Here is a 6,618-nt window from a genome sequence, read left to right as displayed (position 1 = left end):
GTTATACGTCTTCTATTTTTTTTAACTTTTTACCGTTGCAAAAAAAACTATTGCGATCATTCCGTGACCTTCTATAGGGAATTTTAACGTAGAATCCGAATTTGAACAATTTAAAAGTTGAATTTGCTGTTTTTTGTAATTTTTTAAAAAGGAACCGAATGGGAACACAATGGAGTCTTTACGGGTACTTTGTAGAAAGTCCATACGGTTCTCTCAGTCCGCCAGGGAGTGATATAGTATCTAATGAATTTAATTTTTCAACCAAAATTAGTAAGTATGCATTAAAATTCAATATTATAGATTTGTATGAAATATTAGTAAGATTAATATTATCGATTTACTTTTTCAGATAAATTAAGTAAATTAACTTTTCTGTTGAAAACTTAAATCTTCAACTTAAAAATATAACTGTTTTAAAAAAAAAACTTATCTTGTTGACTTGAAGATTCAACAGTTTGGTTAAAATTTATTTTTATTTTTTGACTAAAAAATGTTTTCTGAGTAACATTTGAACTATTTACTTGAAAATTCGTCCATTGGTTTGAAAACGTATCTTTTTAATTATAAATTTCATCCTTCTTGAGCAAAAATTAAACTGTGGTTGAAAATTAATCTGTTTAGGTTGAGGCTTCAGCAGTTCGATTGGAAATTCTTTTTTTTAAATTAATTCGCCTGCTTTCAATATGTAATTTAAATCTTTTCTTGTTGAAATATCAACTATTATATTTTTTAAATCAAAATTTAACTTTTTTGGTTAACCTAATACTTCAATTTTCTAACAAATTCTTGAATTTTTAAACAAAAAAGACATGATTTTTTAAACAAATGAGAATTTTTATTAAAAAAAGAAAAATATTTTAACCAAATATATGAATTTTCTACTTAAATCATATTATTTTTAACAAAACAGTCGTATTTTTCTCAAAGAAAAATATAATTTATAATTAAAATGATGAATTTTCGAACCAAAGAGACGAACCTTTAACAAAATAGTTGAAATATTAATCAAAACAGATTTTTCGGTTAATAAAATTTTTAGCCAAATAACCAAATTTTTAACCAAAAAATAATTTACTAATTTTGTTACAAAAATAAATTCCTGAGTTATTATTAAATTAATAACTTAAGAATTTGGCAAAATTATAACGGTTTTTGTACCAAAAATTACAATCCCCCGTTTTTACATTGTATCCATGTGGGTTAGCTTTTCCTAACTGTCCCAGTAATGGTAAGTTTACCTTAGCACCTGACATGCAAATATTCATGCGAAACATTTATCATCTTTTTGTGTTGTAATGGGTAAAAATATTTGTATCATAAACTGAAACACAATTAGCTATTAAAATCATCCGAGCGCATGCGCATCACGTATTGCAATTTCACGGATATATTTGACTATATATTTTCAATATAGCAATGATGGAATATTACTATTTTGGAACATTTCCAAAGAGTTGAAATTAGCTATCCTCAAATAAAATTGGATAACGATTTTTTTCTATGTAAAGGAGGAAACAATGATCTTAAGTTTCAGATTAATTGACTTAACAGATTTAAGAATATGTTTATAAATGTAAAATAAAATTTGAGTTCAAGTACCTTAAAATATATAGAATTTTAAATTCAGATTAAAGATCATTCTTTCTCCGATTACTTACCACCCCTCTTTTTTTTATTTTGAATTAAAAATATTGAACATAACATCAACTTGACTGAATGTACCATCTGATCGACATTTCATACCCTTTATCTGTTTTTCTTTCGTGCACGAACATTAAAGTTTAATTTTAAATTCACAAATAAGTCATAAATTATTTCCCTAGATAAGTTCCTTATACAGTAGAGACGTTTACTATGTAGTCATAGGGAATATAATGATATAAACTCTAGCATACAATACAACCCGTCTTGTATTGGTGTAATGCAAAAATGCACTATATAGGCGATTTTAACTCGGCTTCCAAATCTCCCGGGCTCGAGATCTTGCGCTGGTTGGTCAATGGCTTTGAGACTCAGAAGACATGTGCTAAATATACATAAATATGCATAACCTAATTCTGAAAAAAATTATGTTCCCCAAGATTCACCGCGCATTTCAAATAAATAATTAGTTACGAATTTTAAAAAAATGTAACACAACATTAAAATTGTTCACAAAGACATTCGGGACGTGCATTAAGTACTTTCCTAAAAATTAGAGTTGGTTTTCACTATTGTAACATTACGTGAGTGATATTTGACGTTTGACAAGTGTCAAAATCGTTTTGTACTTCGAACTTAATTAATTAAATAAAGTGAATATCTGCAGGTTGCACATAATTATTTGGTGATAAAATCTGTTGTTTTACTTATTTAATTAAATATGGCAATCAAACGCTTTTGACTAACTACAACGAAAATTGTAATCCGTTTGATTATAAAAATTGAAACAATGAATCTGATTCAAATAATGAGAGGTAAGAAGCGGCGAATTATGCTTATAAGCTGGGTGTCCAGCAACCTTGAAAATTTTGTCTCCGCTACTATAGAATCTTAAAGTATACATTTTTTGTGATATTTGACTTACAAATTATAAAAATTATTAGCTGAAATCGTCGGTATTAACTCAGCTTCAGAATTAGAATGAACCATGGCCATATAACGGAATTTTCAAGAGTTTCAACACTCGGTTTTTGAGTATACACCATATTACAAAACATTACTAAAGATTTAAAAATTTTTCAGATTTAAAAATATTTAAAAGGATTTTGAACATTTTATAAAGGCGTGTATATCAGATTTAAAATATTTCATAACAATTTCACAATGATTTTAAAACTTTTAAAAGATGTAATGGGTTTCAAAGATTTTGAAAAAGTTACAGTACACCAGATTTCAAAGATTTTTAAACATTTGGAAGATTTGAAAAGGTTTCAAAACATTTTAGAAGATTTTTTGGACTAATTATAGATTTCAAATAATTCAATGACTTCAACGAATAAAAAATATTTCGCAAACAAAGATTTTTAAAAAAATTTCTCAAAGACACCACGTCCCGAGAATTTTTATGAACACATTCTAATATTGTGTTACATTGCTTTTAATTCGCATCACATTATTTATCTGGAATGCGTGGTGAATCCTGGGGAACATAACCTTCTTTCAGAATTAGATTGTACGTCTTCTGCGCACGTCATCTGAGGCTCGAAGCTTTTGACCAATCAGAGCAAGACCTCGAGCGTGGGCGATTTAAAAACTCCTCAAATATGTACAGGCGTTATTTGACATAACCATACGTTTAATTCTCGGATATTTAAGTTTAACATTTTAGATGTTAGAGAGTAACATCTCAATTTTTAAGATCTGCAGATGCTAACTTTGAACAGCTAGATTGTTGTCCCATAGTTAAACATGAAAAATGCTAACCCTGAACATCTACATGTTACGTTTGAACATCCATTTTTCTCCGTGTAGACGTGGAAAATGCTGCTAAATTTTGGATAAAATAAACTTATAACATATTTATGATTGGGCACTCTTTACCTTTAGCCCAATCGAAATCCTCCCACTCCACTTTGTATTTTCGTAACTTTTTGTTAGCCTTTCCCATTCTTACATTTTGTTTTTCAAAAATGTTGCTTAAAAATCACTTATTGCGGCTGATTGGTGTTCACTTAATCGTTCATTTCCCTGGCGGACCGAGGGAACCGAATGGAGCCTCTAAAAAGTACCCATAAGTTCCTTTTTAAAAAACTCGAAAAAACAGCAAAATCAACTTTTAAATTACTGAAATTCAGATTCTACGTTATCGCAATTAGTTATCGCAATAGTTTTTTTTTGCAACGGTAAAAAATAAAAAAAAAAGAAGACGTATAACGCCTGTTAACTGCTACGCTTGAAACGCATCGCCTGTAAGTAGCAGTCAACATTATTCAACATTATTCCGTGACCTTCTATAGGGAATTTTAACTTAGAGCGATTGGCGCGCCTACCTAAAACTTAGCCTACGCGGGAATTAGCGTTGAATTCAGAAAAATTAAAAATTTGTATTCCTATGAATACGCGATTTTTCCTTCGTCTAAAAATCCCCCAACGGGAACAGAAAACGTGAAAATTCTATTCCTCTCAATCTGCTTGGTAAAATTTAAAGAAAGAATTTATTCAACTTTTTTAAAATTATTAAACCTTTTTATAACTTATAAATTCGAAAAGTATTCAAATTTATATTTATTTTTATAATTTATTGAAACGTCTTAAAAAATGCATCAAAGAAATCTTTGCAAATGTTTGAATTAAAATAATTTTAACCCTAGAGAGGCGGACTTGAATTGATTAAAATTAAATTTTTCAAACTTATATTCCACATGAAGGAATTAAAACAATTTATTACGCATATTTTGTGAACTTATTAGAAGGAATTGAATAATCTCAAAATATGAACACTTTTGGGGAATAAAAGACATCTCTGTGAGGTTTTCTGTCGGTACAATTACAAGGAATTGAATATATTGAAAACACGTTCTCTTTTTGGGAATAGGTACATATACGGCGGCCGCTATGGAAATAGAAATAAATTAGTTTCTGAGATATCCTATTCTTATAATGACATTTTAGGTAGATGGAAAAATCGCGCATTCAAAATGATAGAATAATCTTCAATTTCATACTGAAATCTGAAAATATTAATTTTTCTCTATTCAACGCTTATTCCGGGTACACTAAATTTAAATCGTCATACTAGACGTCAGTCGTCAGATCCCCAAAAATTGGTCGCCAAATAGAAAAAAAGTTGTCAGAATGGCGACAAATCGCCGAGGTTGGGAACACTAAGATAGAAATCATCTGCGCAACCCGGAATGCTCTAAAACAACACTACGCATACTTGGAAAGTGACGTCACTTTGTAGAAATCCCATACCGCATGAAGAATTGGAATTTGAATTCTATGTAAATAATGTTTGGAGGCTGCATAAATGTTTATTTATTCATTTAAAATATATGAGGATGCTGACAAATTTTTTAACGGAAAGTAAATTGTCACCTTTTTTTTTTTAATTGAAAATTTTATTTGTGATCACCAACCAAAGTTGAAGAAATGTGTTTACTTTGACAGAATCTTAAAAAAATATTAAACATTCCAAAAGACTTCCAAAATTATGAAAAAAGATTATGTGGAAGATTAAGATGCAATTTTTTTAATTTTTTAGAATTTTCACCAACTTTTAGGAAAAATTCAAATTATTTTTAAAGATATTAAGAAAAATTAAAAACCCGAAAAACAAGCTGTAGATTCTTGAACATATTCAAATAATTTTTAAAGATTTAAAATTTTTGAAAGGTTTTAAGATAATAATAAAATTTTCTTAATATTATTTGAAATATTTTAAACTATTCTTCATTTTGAAAAATCATTATAAGGATAATATTTAAAAAGGGTTTAAAAACTTTAGAAAAAATTTTCAAAATTCTCAAAAATGAATGCGGAGGATTTTTAAATTATTGTAGAAATAATTCGATTCAAATTAGAAGTAGTACAATAAAATTAGCTCGAAAACAGGTCATTTCCAAAAAAAATTTATAAAGTTTTGTTATCTGCCATGCGTAGTTCCGTATGGCATCCGAATCAAATATCAAAAGAGTTTCCCTCTGTCCGATGGGAGGAAACACCCTTAAATCTAATTTTCAAAAACCCGAAAATTGATTTTTGGCGATTATTTCGAAAAGGGTGCATATAATGACGAAAATAGTTTAATACAAAAAACTAGAAGATACAATTTTGAATAAGAAAGGTCTAGGCATTTTTGTCCTACAGGTTACAGTTCCCGAGTAATTCACCCTCTGCGTAAGAGGTGAGTTTGAGCTTGAAGTGCGCACGCTCTTTCTCTTGCACATATCTAGAAAGGGGGTAGATTTTAGCTCATAATATATAGGACTAAAATTGTAGAGCAGACAATTCTCTATAAATACTGCTCATTAATTATTTATTATTCAAACATTTAAACATTATATGAACATTATTCCGAAAATATATCAGTGACTGATTTGATTAAAAATTAATCAAAGTCCATGTATATATGTATAATGTATTAAGTGATTAACAAATATGATTTTCACCATTTTCAATAATAAAATTAATTTATAAGTAATTATTCAATGATATATAAGGGGCATTATTCCTCAACTGCCCCAACTCAAAATGTCATGTTTTTCGATTGTCTCTAAATTCTGGGAATATGTTCGCCTACCCAACAGTAGTTAATCCACAAACTTATAGACCATGATTACCAACCCTCCCCAAGTGAGAGGGGGTTGAATTTTCAACCCCAATGCCTGCAGGGGTAGTTTCAAACGCCTGTAACTTCCTTTCTAATTACGCGATTTAACATTTTTATCAAGGTTTTGGAAAGTGCTTTTTACACGCTTTCATCCTATTTTATTATCTATAACAAAAAAAAATGTTTAAACAATTTTTCCAATAAATCAATTGTTTATTTAACTTTTTTCGCAATTTAGGCATCTACGATTTTTTTTTAAATAGTCTCAAAAGAAAGCTTGACTTTTTTACTATGCAAAATGTCTAATAAGAAAATGGACAAATTGAAATTCATTGAGTTACAGAGCCGGTTGTAGAGGGAGTCCT

This window comes from Belonocnema kinseyi, chromosome 1 (genome assembly GCF_010883055.1).
Source record: "Belonocnema kinseyi isolate 2016_QV_RU_SX_M_011 chromosome 1, B_treatae_v1, whole genome shotgun sequence".
Classification (NCBI taxonomy): domain Eukaryota; kingdom Metazoa; phylum Arthropoda; class Insecta; order Hymenoptera; family Cynipidae; genus Belonocnema; species Belonocnema kinseyi.
The sequence above is the reverse complement of the archived record's forward strand: the minus strand, read 5'-3'. Positions refer to the sequence as shown.